The sequence below is a fragment of the Vulpes vulpes genome, chromosome 3, assembly GCF_048418805.1.
Source record: "Vulpes vulpes isolate BD-2025 chromosome 3, VulVul3, whole genome shotgun sequence".
Lineage (NCBI taxonomy): Eukaryota > Metazoa > Chordata > Mammalia > Carnivora > Canidae > Vulpes > Vulpes vulpes.
In genome coordinates, this window is record NC_132782.1 from 38,196,014 (window position 1) to 38,210,790 (window position 14,777).

Below are 14,777 nucleotides of genomic sequence, written 5' to 3' on the forward strand. Positions count from 1 at the left end.
GATGAAGACATGAGAGATACTGAAGGTAGTTTTTTCACTGAGCCCATGTTTTCATGCCTTATGCAAGAAAATAATATCTTTTTTGAAGGTTGTGAACACTACAATACAGGCTCTCATTTAAACATCTAAAGAGATGGGACGCTGACTGTTTTCTGCTATTGGAAAGAAAATAAATCAGGTTATTTCTTTTCCATAACTGTCTAGGATAACATCTTATTATCACACTCCCTTTGAAATGAAACCTTCATTGTAACTTCCCTCATAACAAGTGAAAATTCTTGTCATGCAAGTGCTGTATTGCAAAAGAGGGCATTCAGAAACTTAAGCAATACTAGTATGTCTGGATCTGAGAGAGTGCAAAGCATAGTTAGAAGATGCACTTGTCCTTTAGAAGCTTCTAATCTAATTCAAGAGATCTCATATGCTTAAGTGAAAATTGTACTAATAGGTTTATAAAATAATCAGTATGCAAGCAAAGGTGGATGTGGTGAAATGAGAACACAGGACCTCCTGGTTCCTTAATTCATTTAACCACCCATCCATTCACTTGTTTATTTAGTCATTCATTCTGGCTGGCTGCTGGCTGGCTTGCTTTCTTTATTATTTTATTTATTTATGATTTTATTTATTTATTCATGAGAGACACAGAGAGAAAGGCAGGCAGAGACATAGGCAGAGGGAGAAGCAGGCTCCATGCAGGGAGTCCAATGTAGGGCTCGATGCTAGGACCGTGGGCTCACGCCCTGAGCCGAAGGCAGATGCTCAACCTCTGAGCCACCCAGGCGTCCCATTCTGGCGCTTTTTAGTGAGCACCCCCTCTATGATGAAGATGACTGAGAGGCAGCCCCTACCCTGGAACAAGAGAGAGTCAGGAAGTCCTATGGAGAATAACAGATTGGGGGTAAAAGTGAATGACAAGGATAAAGAGAGCAGAAGGAGGAGCCCTGAGGAGGGGCGATGCTTGAGCCTACAGGCACTGTGGAAGCATCTTGAAAAAGAAGGCTGGCCTTGGGCTTGGTGGATGGAGCTGACCAGATGAAGACAGATGAATGTTTTCAGCAGAGGGTTAGCCAGGACCAAGCCATAGAAGTGTGAGAGTGCACAGCAGCTGGGAGGCGGGTAGAGATTGTGGATAGCTGAAGCCTAGCATCCTTGGGGATGGCAAGTGGAGATGGCACTGAAAAGATGGGTCAGGGGGAAATCGTGAAGGGCACTGGGGGATCTGCTAAGGAGTTTGCACTTAGTGCTGTGAACACTGGGAACCCCTGACAATTTGTAAGAGTGGGGATTTCAGTCAGATTTGTTTTCTAAAAGGGATCATTCTGGTAATAGTGTAGAAGAGAAATTAAGCACTGGTTGTAGAGCCCACTTGGCAAGCTATCGTTGTCGTGCAGGAGAGAAATGGGGAGGGTCTTTGCTCGGACCACCTCAGGGACCTAACTATTATAGACTTGGGGCAAGTGGCTTCTAAGGCACAGAGTAACACTGACAATAACTTATTTTTTTTAATTTTTTAAAATTTATTTATGATAGTCACAGAGAGAGAGAGAGAGGCAGAGACACAGGCAGAGGGAGAAGCAGGCTCCATGCACTGGGAGCCTGACGTGGGATTCGATCCCAGGTCTCCAGGATTGCGCCCTGGGCCAAAGGAAGGCGCCAAACCGCTGCGCCACCCAGGGATCCCAACACTGACAATAATAGCTACTACTTGTTAGAGTCTTGCAAGTGCCAGAGGCTATGTTAGAGTTGAGAAAAGAGAGACTCATGAGGTAGGTAAGGAAACTGCTCATTGTCAGGCAGTTGGCAGGTGCCATTGCACCTGGGACTCAGGTGTGTCTGCTCTAGAGCCCCTGTATCATGGAGCTACCTCTCAGAGAGAGCCTGCTGCCCTGCATGGTGTCTGAAGTTCCTTTTATTTATTTATTTTTAATTAAAAAAACTTACTTGAGAGAGGGAGCAAGAGCAGACTCCCCTTTGAGTGCAGAGCCCAATATGGGGCTCAAACCTAGGACCCTGAGATCATGACCTGAGCCGAGATCAGACCCTTAACTGGCCTGAGCCACCCAGGTGCCCCTGAAATTCCTCTTAGATCTGATATTCTAGATCTGCACTGAGAGTGCAGATTGAAGTGTTTTGAGGTACTGAATAAATTCATAATCAGATTTGGGTAGATTTGGTTTGGAGAAATTTTCTGAAGAGAGGTAAATCGTGAGGTAGGTTGTCAAGCTGGAAGAGACAATGACCCATTAAACAGCCCAGACTATCTGAAAACTAAGGTGAAGAGTAAATTCCAGCTGGATATTGAAGATGTCGTAAGAGGTAGTTTCTGTATAAAGATTAGTGAGCATTCCTCACTTGTTCATCTGGATTAACCAGAAGATCACTGGTTTTATGTCTTTTTTGTGCTTGCTGTAATTCATTCGCCTGTGAATTAACTCTCCAGTGTTCAGTGAAGTATGTCCAGAAATGAGGTTGGACACCAAGATGCGGCTCTGAGCTCCATTGCTAAATTGCTAGTTGCTCTTAGGACAGATCCAGAGACCGTGGCTTAGCTCAGATTTCCTCTTGGTGGTGGTAGTTCTGATTCCGGCTGGTCAGCAGGGATGTGGGCGGCAAGCATGTTGAGTGTCCACCATAGCTGGTTCTTTATCCAGCCTATCGGGGTAGGGGTTGCGAGTGGTGTTGCCACAGCCTCTGTGCTGAGCCTGTGTATTAACTGTGTCAGAAGCAGGCAGGATTGGTAAAGCTGAAGAATTTTTAAAAACAGATTTTTCATTCTTTTAAAACTTTGCTTAATTCCAGCACAGTTAACAGTGTTATATTAGTTTCGGATGTAGAATATAGTGATTCAACAGTTCTATACGTTACTCAGTGCTCATCATGGCAAGTGTACTCTTTCATCCCTAACACCTATTTTACCCATTCCCCTATTCACCTCCCCCCTGGTAACCATCAGCTAGTTTGTTCTCAACAGTTAGGAGTGTTTCTTAGGAGGCGCCTGGGTGGCTTAGTAGGTTGAGCATCTGACTCTTGATTTTGGCTCAGGTCGTGATCTTAGGGTGGTGGGATCAAGCCCTGCCTCAGGCTCCCCACTCATGGGGAGATCCGCCCCTCCCCCTTCTTGCTGGCACACACTCTCTCAAATAAATCTTTAAAAAGGTGAGGGGCACCTGTGTGGCTCAGTCAGTTAAGAATCCAATTCTTGATTTGGCTTAGGTCATGATCTCATGTTGTGAGATCAAGCCCTGAGGTGGGCTCCACGCAAGGCATGGAGCCAGCTTAAGATTCTATCTCTCTTACCCTCTCTCCCCCCCTCCCCAACTGTCTCCCTCTCTTAAAAAAAAAAAAAAAAAAAAAGTCCCTTTCCTCGAAAAAAGAAAAAAGTCTTGTTTCTTGATTTGTCTCTCTTTTTCCCCTTGCTCATTTGTTTTTCAAATTCAATATGAGTGAGATCATGTGATCTCTGACTTATTTTACGTATGTTGTTGCAAATGGCAAGATTTCATTATTTTTTGTGACTGAATAATATTCATACACACACACACCACTTCTTCTTTATCCATTTATCTGTCAACAGACACTTCGACAGCTTCAATAATTTAGATATTGTAAATAATGTTATTATAGATATATCCCTTTGAATTACTATTTTTGTAATCTTTGGGTAAATACCCAGTAGTGCAGTTACTAGATCATAGGGTAGTTCTATTTTTAACTTTATGGGAAGCCTCCATACAGGTTTCCACAGTGGCCGCATCAATTTGCCTTCCCACCAACAGTGCTCGAGGGTTTCTGTTTCTCCAGATCCTTGCTAACACTGATTATCTCCTGTGTTTTTGAGTTTAGCCATTCTGACCACTGTGAGGTAATATCTCATTATACTTTTGATTTGGTTTGCACATCCCTGATGACGGATGATGTTGAGCATCTTTTCCTGCATCTGTTGGTCATCTGTATGTATTCTTTGGAGAAATGTCTGTTCATGTCTTCTGCCCATTTTTTAATTGGATTATTTGATTTTCACGTATTGAGTTATAGGAGTTCTTTATATATTTTAGATACTAACCCCTTATCATGAGATATATCATTTGCAAATATCTTCTCCTATTCATGGCCTTTTAGGGTTTTTATTTTGTTTGTATGTTTTTTACTTAAAAATGGTGGTATTTAAATTCCACAATTTGCTCAAATGCTGGTTTTCCTATAAACTTTCTACAGGATGTTTTTTAAAAGAGTTTCTTCATTGTGCCATGACTGTGTTCTTATGGAATTTCAGGGAAAAGTTTCTGTGTGTTTTTATAGCTTAATTTATACTACAGGGAGAGCAAGTGGTCACAAGCAGGCCATGTGGTATTCTATGGAATCATGCCATTTGGGTGAGTTTTCTGATGTGGACAATCCCTTCGATGCTAAAGGTAATGCATCTGTTGAAAGAAGTGATCGTGGATTTGGATTACTGCTCTCTACACCTTCCAGTTTTTCTGTGTTATCTTCCCAAGTAATGTGAAATTTCATGACTTTAGGAGTAGATACAAAAATATTCCTTTGAAGCTTAGAAAAGTCTGGTTTTACTGGCAGATTTTCTCTGAATTCTGTCTTGCTATATTCATTATTTACCTCATAGCCAACTCTAATAAATTATTGATCTTCCTAAGTGCATGTAATTAGCACAACTGTTAGACCTACTGCGTCTGTATCTGGAATGAGTCCTGGATTAGGTGCATCAGCCTGAAATATAAACACAGGCCTTCTTGCCCAGCTTCAGTGAGGAGCAAGATGGGCTCCTGCACCCAGAATAGACTCAGAAACTTTTTTTTTTTAATTTTTTTATTGGAGTTCAATTTGCCAACATAAAGCATAACACCCAGTGCTCATCCCGCCAAGTGCCCCCCTCAGTGCCCATCACCCAGTCACCCCAACCCCCCACCCACTCTTCCCCTTCCACTACCCCTTGTTCATTTTCCCAGAGTTAGGTGTCTCTCATGGTTGTCACCCTTACTGATATTTTCACTCATTTTCTCTCCTTTCCCTTTTTTCCCTTTCACTAATTTTTATATTCCCCAAATGAATGAGAACATATAATGTTTGTCCTTCTCCGATTGACTTATTTCACTCAGCATAATACCCTCATTTCTAATGGCTGAGGAATACTCCACTGTATACATAGACCACATCTTCTTTATCCATCAACTTCTGATGGACACCGAGGCTCCTTCCACAGTTTGGCTATTGTGGACATTGCTGCTATAAACATCGGGGTGCAGGGGTCCTGGCGTTTCACTGCATCTGTATCTTTGGGGTAAATCCCCGGCGTGCAATTGCTGGGTCGTAGGGCAGATCTATTTTTAACTCTTTGAGGAACCTCCACACAGTTTTCCAGAGTGGCTGCACCAGGTCACATTCCCACCAACAGTGCAGGAGGGTTCCCCTTTCTCCGCATCCTCTCCAACATTAGTGGTTTCCTGCCTTGTTAATTTTCCCCATTCTCACTGGGGTGAGGTGGGATCTCATTGTGGTTTTGATTTGTATTTCCCTGATGGCAAGTGATGCGGAGCATTTCCTCATGTGTGTGTTGGCCATGTCTATGTCTTCCTCTGTGAGATTCCTCTTCATGTCTTTTGCCCATTTCATGATTGGATTGTTTGTTTCTTTGCTGTTGAGTTTCATAAGTTCTTTATAGATCTTGGATACTAGCCCTTTATCTGATACGTCATTTGCAAATATCTTCTCCCATTCTGCAGGTTGTCTTTGAGTTTTGTTGACTGTTTCTTTTGCTGTGCAGAAGCTTTTTATCTTGATGAAGTCCCAATAGTTCATTTTTGCTTTTGTTTCTCTTGACTCAGAAACTTTAACTGCAGCTCCATCTGCTGGTGTGGATTAGAACCTTTTAGTTTTTTGCCTTTTAGTTTTCTTGATGGTTTCCTTCCCTAGGCAAAGCTTTTTATTTTGATGTAGTTAGTCCCAGTAGTTTATTTTTGTTTTTATTTCCCTTGCCTCAGGAAACCTATCTAGAAAAATGTTGCTAGGGCCAATGTAAAAAAAAAAAAAACTTCCTGTGTTCTCTTCTATGATTTTTATGGTTTCGGGTCTCACATGTAAGTCTTTAATCCATTTTCAGTTTATTTTGGTGTAAGAAAGTTGGTCCAGTTTCATTCTTTTGCATGTAGCTGTCTGGTTTTCCCAACACCATTTGTTGAAGAGACCGTCTTTTTCCCATTGCATATTCTTTACTGCTTTGTCAGATGTTAATTGACTATATAATTGTGTATTTCTGGGTCTTCTTCTAATTTGTTTTCCTGATCTATGTGTCTGTTTTTGTGCCAGTGCCATACTGTTTTGATTACTATAGCTTTATTAATTGAAGTTGGGATTTGGGATACCTCCTGTTTTGTTTTCCTTCTTCAGTATTGTTTTGGCTATTTGGGGTCTTTTGTGGCTCCATACAACTTTTAGGACTGTTTGTTCTAGCTCTGTGAAGAATGCTGTTGGTGTTTTGATATAAATTACATTAAATCTTTGATTAGTATAGACTTTTTAATAATATTTGTTCTTGTAATCCATGAGCATGGAATGTATTTCTATTTCTTTGTGTCCCCTTGAATTTCTTTTATCAATGTTTTATAGTTTTCAGAGTATAGGTCTTTTACGTCTTCAGTTAAGTTTATTCCTAGGTATTATATTGTTTTTGATCCACTTGTAAATGGAATGGTTTTCTTAATTTCTCTTTTGACCACTTCGTTTTTAGTGTGTAGAAATGCACCAAATTTCTGTACATTGATTTTGTATCCTGTGACTTTACTGAATTCATTTATCAGTTCTAGTAGTTTTTTAATGGAACCTTTGGGTTTTCTATATGTAGTATCTTATCATAAGCCCGTGTGATAGTTTTACATCTTCTTTACTGATTTGGATGCCTTTTATTTTGTTTTCTTGTCTGATTGCTGTGGCTAGCTGTCTGAGTTCCAATCTATATTGAATAAAAGTAGTGAGAGTAGACATCTTTATGTCATTCCTGATCTTCAAGGAAAAGCTCTTGGTTTTTGCCATTGAATGTGATGTTCGCTGTGAATTTTTCACAGATGACCTTTATTATTTTGAGGTATGTTCTCTCTTAAACTTACTTTGTTGACAAGGTTCATTGTGAATGGATATTGAATCTTGTCAAATGCTTTCCTGCATTTATTGAAATGATCATACAGTTTTTATACTTTCACTTGTTAATGTGATGTATCATGATGATTGATTTGCAGTTATTAAATCATCCTTGCATCCTTGGAATAAGTCCCACTTGATTATGGTAAATGATTTTTTAAATATATGGTTAGATTCGGTTTGTTAATATTTTGTTGAGGACTTTTGCATCTATGTTCATCAGGGATATTGGCTTGTAGTTCTCTTTTTTGGTGGTGTCTTTGGTTTTGGTATTAGGGTAATGCTAGCCTCATAGAATATATTTGGAAGCTTTCCTTCCTCTTCTATTTTTGGGAACACTTTGAAGAGAATAGGTATTAACTCTTTTTTAAATGTTTGGTAAAGTTTACCTGTGAATCCTTCCAGTCCTGAACTTTAATTTCTTAGTAGTTTCTTTTTTTTTAATTTTTAAAAAAAGATTTTATGTACTTATTCATGAGGGGGAGAGAGGGAAGGGGAGAGAGAGAGAGAGAGGCAGAGGGAGAAGCAGGCTCCATTCAGGGAGCCCTACATGGGACTTGATCTGGGGTCTCCAGGATCATGCCCTGAGCTGAAGGTGGTGCTAAACCTCTGAGCCACCCCGGATGCTCAGTAGTTTCTTGATTACCAATTCAAATTGGTGCTCCAATATTGAGATTGATTTCATTATTGTTATGTAATGCACTTCTTTGTTTCTTGCTATAGTCTTTGTTTTAAAGTCTATTTTGCCTAATATAAGGGTTGCTACCCTGGCCTTTTTTTTTTTTTTTTTTCACTTCCATTTGCATGGTGAATGTTTTTCATCCCTTGGCAGTGATCTGATTCTTATTTCAGTTCTCAAACTTTGGTATAACGTTTAGGATCAAATCCACACAAGGGCAGCATAGGAGTTAGCTATAAGTTCATAAACAATTTTATGGGCTTGCTTTCCTGAACTCTGCTTTCTCCATTAGTTCTTTTTTTTTTTTTTTTTTTTTTCATTCCTCTAGCTAGAAAGGTAGGGCTTTATTTTCCCTGCTCTGTGATATGCTTTATGCAATGATACTTGTGTCCAGAGCCAAACAATGGATATTTACACTCTCCTCTTGGAACTACAGCTTTTCTAGTTGGAAAGTTCCAATCCCTCAGTGTTTCTGGTGCCTGTGAGCCTCTTGCTGCTACCCCATCACTGCCAGAAGATCCCATTGTTTCTCCTCAAGCCTGAAATAGAGCATTCCTACCTGAGTTCTCTCTCCCTGTGCCACTGCCCACTTCTGGGTTCTCCCTTCAGGCTGATGAATCAGATGGGAAAAAAATGGGAACGTCCCCATTGGTTAGTATATCAAACTCTGTTCTTCCTGAATTCTCATGTATCTCTCCATTTATTTAAATCTTTTTTTTTCATCAATGTTTTGTACTATTTTTTTGTTTTGTTGTTTTTTGTTTTGTTTTATACTTTTTACACTCAGTAGTACCCCTTTATCTGTGGTTTTGCCTTCTGCAGTTTCAACTACTTGAGGTCAACCACAGTCTGGAAGCAGAGGACCCTCCTTCTGACTCATTGTCAGAAGAAGAGTAATAATCTGCCTAATGCCACACCCCAATGCCTACGTCATTCACTTTATCTTATCATGTAGGCATTTTATTATCTCACATCATCACCAGGAGAAGGGCGAGTACAGTACAATATAATATTTTGGGAAAGAGCAGCCATGTGAAATAAATTACAGCTTTATTTACAATTTTATTTATTTTACTTTTTATTACAGTTTTATTACAATCATAATTGCTTAATTTTATTAGTATTGTTGTATTAGTATTGTTGTTAATCTCTTACGGTCCCTAATTTATAAATTAAACCTTGTCATTGGCATGTGTGTATGGGAGAAAACATAGTATATGTAAGATAAGCATATAAGGTTTAGTACTGTCTGCAATTTCAGGCATCCACTGGGAGTCTTGGAATATGCCCCACAGATAAGGTGGTACTACTATACAGGTCTTACCATATTTTGTTATTTATCAACAAGTAATTCATATTTTTTAAATGTTACTCTAAATGGTATTTTTTAAAATTTACATTCCAGTGTTTCAGTGCTGGCATATAGAAGCACAATTGATTTTTTTATGTTGATCTTACATACTACAGCTTTGCTTAGTTCACTTATTGTGCTAATAGCTTTATTGTAAATACCTTAGAATTTTCTCCAAAGATGATCATGTGATGTGTGAATAATGACAATTTTATTTCTGCCTTCCTAATTTGTATACCTTCTATTTTATGTTATTGCCTTATTGCTTTGCTGGGACCATCAGTAAATTGCTGAACAGCAGTAATGAGAATGGACATCTATGCCTTGTACTTATTGTTGAGAGAAATCAGCATTCAGTTATTGTATTGTGCTTTACTTAGGTTTCTTATAGGTGCCTTTTATTATTTTGAGGAAAGTCCTTTCTACCTATACCTATAATTTGAGAGTTTTTGTTATAAATGGTATTGAATTTTGTCACATTTTTTCCTCTATTTATTGATCTTTTTTTTTTTTTGGTTAATGTGAATCAAATTGATTTTTCAGGTTTTTTTTTTTTTTAAGATTATATTTATTCATGAGCGACATAGAGTGAGGCAGAGACACAGGCAGAGGGAGAAGCAGGCTTCCTGAGGGGAGCTGGATGTGGGACTCTATCCCAGGACCCTGGGATCTCCACATGAGCCAATGGCAGACGCTTAACCACTGAGCCACCCAGGTATCCCAATTTTCAACTTTTAAAGCAACCTTACATTCTTAGGATAACCTCACTTTGTTGTAAGGTATTATCCTTTTTATAAGTTGTGTTGTTTTTTAAATTCTGAATTCAGTTTTTATTTTTTTTTATTTTATTTTTTTTAAGATTTATTTTTATTTATTTATGATAGTCACAGAGAGAGAGAGAGGCAGAGACACAGGCAGAGGGAGAAGCAGGCTCCATGCACCGGGAGCCCGACGTGGGATTCGATCCCGGGTCTCCAGGATCGCGCCCCGGGCCAAAGGCAGACGCCAAACCGCTGCGCCACCCAGGGATCCCCCTGAATTCAGTTTTTAATAGACATAGTACTAAAGTTTCAATTTCTTTCTACTTCTGTCTTGGTAACTTATTTCTTTCAAGGAAATTGTCCATTTTATCTAATCTTTTCCTTATAAGATTATTTATAATATTTCCTTATTATCTATTTAATATCATTTTAATATCTGCAAGCCCTGTAGTGATTTTTTTATTCATTTTTTATATCGATAACTTGTGCTGTTCCTTTTTTTTTTTTACTAAGTTAACAGAATTTTTAGTTTTTTATCTTCCAATCCTTTTATATACATTTATTTTTAAAACCTGATATATTATAGCATATATAAAATTACATATTTATCTATCTGAGAATATATTATATATTTTCAATGACCATGTGTTTAGTCACTTTTTTAAAACCACTTTTTTTTTTATTTTTTTTAAATTTTTTAATAATAAATTTATTTTTTATTGGTGTTCAATTTACCAACATACAGAATAACACCCAGTGCTCATCCCGTCAAGTGCCTCCCTCAGTGCCCGTCACCCATTCACCCCCACCCCCTGCCCTCCTCCCCTTCCACCACCCCTAGTTCGTTTCCCAGAGTTAGGAGTCTTTATGTTCTGTCTCCCTTCCTGATATTTCCCACACATTTCTTCTCCCTTCCCTTATATTCCCTTTCACTATTATTTATATTCCCCAAATGAATGAGAACATACACTGTTTGTCCTTCTCCGATTGACTTACTTCACTCAGCATATTACCCTCCAGTTCCATCCACGTTGAAGCAAATGGTGGGTATTTGTCGTTTCTAATGGCTGAGGAATATTCCATCGTATACATAAACCACATCTTCTTTATCCATCATCTTTCGATGGACACCGAGGCTCCTTCCACAGTTTGGCTATTGTGGACATTGCTGCTAGAAACATCGGGGTGCAGGTGTCCCGGCGTTTCATTGCATCTGAATCTTTGGGGTAAATCCCCAACAGTGCAATTGCTGGGTTGTAGGGCAGGTCTATTTTTAACTCTTTGAGGAACCTCCACACAGTTTTCCAGAGTGGCTGCACCAGTTCACATTCCCACCAACAGTGTAAGAGGGTTCCCTTTTCTCCGCATCCTCTCCAACATTTGTGGTTTCCTGCCTTGTTAATTTTCCCCATTCTCACTGGTGTGAGGTGGTATCTCATTGTGGTTTGGATTTGTATTTCCCTGATGGCCAGTGATGCGGAGCATTTTCTCATGTGCGTGTTGGCCATGTCCATGTCTTCCTCTGTGAGATTCCTCTTCATGTCTTTTGCCCATTTCATGATTGGATTGTTTGTTTCTTTGCTGTTGAGTTTAATAAGTTCTTTATAGATCTTGGAAACTAGCCCTTTATCTGATACGTCATTTGCAAATATCTTCTCCCATTCTGTAGGTTGTCTTTGAGTTTTGTTGACTGTATCCTTTGCTGTGCAAAAGCTTCTTATCTTGATGAAGTCCCAATAGTTCATTTTTGCTTTTGTTTGTTTTGTCTTCGTGGATGTGTCTTGCAAGAAGTTACTGTGGCTGAGTTCAAAAAGGGTGTTGCCTGTGTTCTCCTCGAGGATTTTGATGGAACCTTGTCTCACATTTAGATCTTTCATCCATTTTGAGTTTATCTTTGTTTAAAACCACTTTATTGATTGGTGTGTGATTGTCATACAAAAAGAGCTGCATGTATTTAATATACACAACTTGATGAGTTTGGAGATAAGTATACATCGATGAAACCATCACTATAATCAATGCCATAAATATATCTATCAGCTTCAAAAGTTTCCTCCCATCTTCCTTATTTATTTTTATTTTTTTGTAATAAGAACACTTAACATAAGATCTACCATCTTAACAAATATTTAAGTATGCGATATAGTGTTGTTAACTATAGGCACTATGCTGTACAGTGGATCTCTAGGACTTACTTTCTTCCATAACTGAAACTTTGTACTCTTTGATCAAGATCGTCTTGTTTCCTCCTTTCCCCAGGCCCTGGTACTACCACCTATGAATATTATTAGTATTTTTAATGCATTATCCTCAAAATTGAGGACCTCTGGAAAGCTATTTTAAGATCCTCCAAAATACCTAGTTCTGTATGCAGGGCACACAATGCTTACAGATTAAATAAAGATGATAAAGACTTAGTTGCCAAGTATAGATACAACCCTTGTTGTATTTAGTATCTATAATAAAATTACAACCCTTGTTTATCTATAATGAAATTGCCATGTGATCCAGCAATCCCACTTCAAGATATCTAACTAAGGGAATTGAAATCAAGATCTTGAAGAAATATATGCATTGTCATGCTTATTACAGCATTATTCAAAATGGCCAAGACATGGAAGCAACCTTTATCCATCAAGGGATGATGGATAAAGAAAGTTTTGTATTTACATTCAATGGAATATTGTTCAGCCTTAAGAAAGAAGGAAACCTGCTATTTGCAATAAATGCATGAACCTGGAGGACATTCTACTAAGTGAAATAAGATAGAGAAGAACAAATACTACACAATTCCACTTATACGAGGAATCTAGAATTATGAGACTCCTTTTTTCTTTTTTTCATCTAGTTGGAAGTTTCCCTGTTTTATTAATCTTTTCAAAAAGCTAGCTTTGGTTTCATTGAGTTTTCCATGTTGTTTTTCTGTTTTAGAATACCGTGAATTCTTGTCTATTATCCTCTTCCTTCTTCGGGTTTAGTTTGTTCTCTTTTCTTAAAGTTCTTATTTTATTTTATTTTTTAGTTATCTTTACAACCATTATGGGGCTTGAAACCATGACCCCAAGGTCAAGAGTCACCTGTTCTCCCAGCTGAGCCAGCCAGATACCCCTCTATTTTCTTATTCTTAATGTGAAGGCTCTGATCACTGATATTAAATGTTGTCTTTCTTATAAAAACATTCAAAGCTATAAAATCTTGTAAGAGGAACATTTATGTAGAAGTACATGTTAATACCTCTGAAATCAGGATGCATCTTACTCTCAAGATCATTTCACAGCTATACTTATACTTTTTTTCTTCTCAGTGGCACAAACGGTAATGATGCATCTTACAAATATTAGTGTCCCAGATTCAATGAAATGTGGTTATTATACAATTCTTTTGAACTCTGCGTATCTAGTAGTTGCTTAGTGAAGATCCTCACATGATGCTTGTGAGTCATAACTCAAATGGCGACTTTCTCCTTGCTAGTGAGAGAGACATTGTTTATACTTTGTTTACAGCATGAATTTTGATCTTTTATCTTTTTGTGTGTTATCCTCAAAACTGAGGGTTCCTCAAGAGCTATCTTCAGATCTTCCAAAATATCTAGTAGAATATTCTGTACACAGTGTACACAATGCTTGTAGATTAAAGAATGATAAAGACTTCATTGCAAAATATAGCATTAACAGTGGCCCCCAAATGGAAGATCTCTGATTTTACCATTAATGTGTACATCAAAAAATTGCAAGGGGCACCTGGGCGGCTCAGTCAGTTGAGGATCTGACTCCTGATTTTGGGTCAGGTCATGATCTCAGGATCCTGGGATCGAGCCCCATATGGGGCTCCATGCTCAGTAGGGAGTCTGCTTAAGGATTCTTTCCCTTTCTCCATACCCCCACCAGAGCCACCCCCCCAAAAAATAAATCTTTTTTTAAAATTACAAATATCTATATGTTTTTAAATGTCTTTCACCTTCAGTGACCAACCAGTGCACACCAATGCACTTTTCTACTTAAAAAAAACAAAACAACTCTTTTTAATTCATTTTAGATCTTTTGCTATCAATTGCTGCATTTTTTGTTTGTTTGGACATAGATTACTTTTGTGTTCCTTTTTACAATCTAAATTAAATGTGCAAGTATTTGTAGTTCATACACTGCACTATTTGTTTTCTTTTTTTTTTTTTTTTTTTTTTTTTTCACTATTTGTTTTCTTATTTATGTTATCCAGTATGTGTTTAAGTACTTTATCTTTCAGGTTTTATTTCTCTTTAACTGAATGAAATAGAGTATAAAAATATTTTTAAAATCTCTAACTTCTTAAAACTCTGTTGGTGTCACATGCTTGGAGGACTCCCTGGCAAGGGCAGTTTTCAGTCTAGAATTCTGAGGCTTTGGTCTTTGTATAGTCTACTCCTGCCCCTTCGGGTCTGGCATTTCAGCAGATAGAGTTTTCTTTTCTTTTTTGTTTTTAAAGATTTATTTATTTGAGAGACAGAAAGGGGGGGAGGGGGAGTGCATAGGAAGGAGGGCCAGAGAAAATCTCAAGCAGACTCCCTGCTAAGTGTGTAGCCTGATGTGAGGCTCTATCTCAGGACCCTGAGAACATGACCTGAACTGAAATCAAGAGTCAAACGTTTGACCCACTTGAGCCACCCAGGCATCCCAAAATTTTCTTTATTGTTTGTTTTTTGTTTTTTTCCTCTTTATAGGGGAGTTATATCTCATACAGATTTAAGTCCGAGGGATCCCTGGGTGGCTCAGCGGTTTGGAGCCTGCCTTCAGCCCAGGGCGTGATCATGGAGACCTAGGATCGAGTCCCGCATTGGGCTCCCTGCATGGAGCCTGCT

General features: G+C 38.5%; 1 protein-coding gene across 15 annotated transcripts in view; it reads left to right on the forward strand.

Moving 5' to 3' along the window:
• Positions 1–14,777, forward strand: part of PLD1 (phospholipase D1) — a 205,714-nt gene that overhangs the window by 104,908 nt on the left and 86,029 nt on the right. The window lies entirely within an intron of this gene.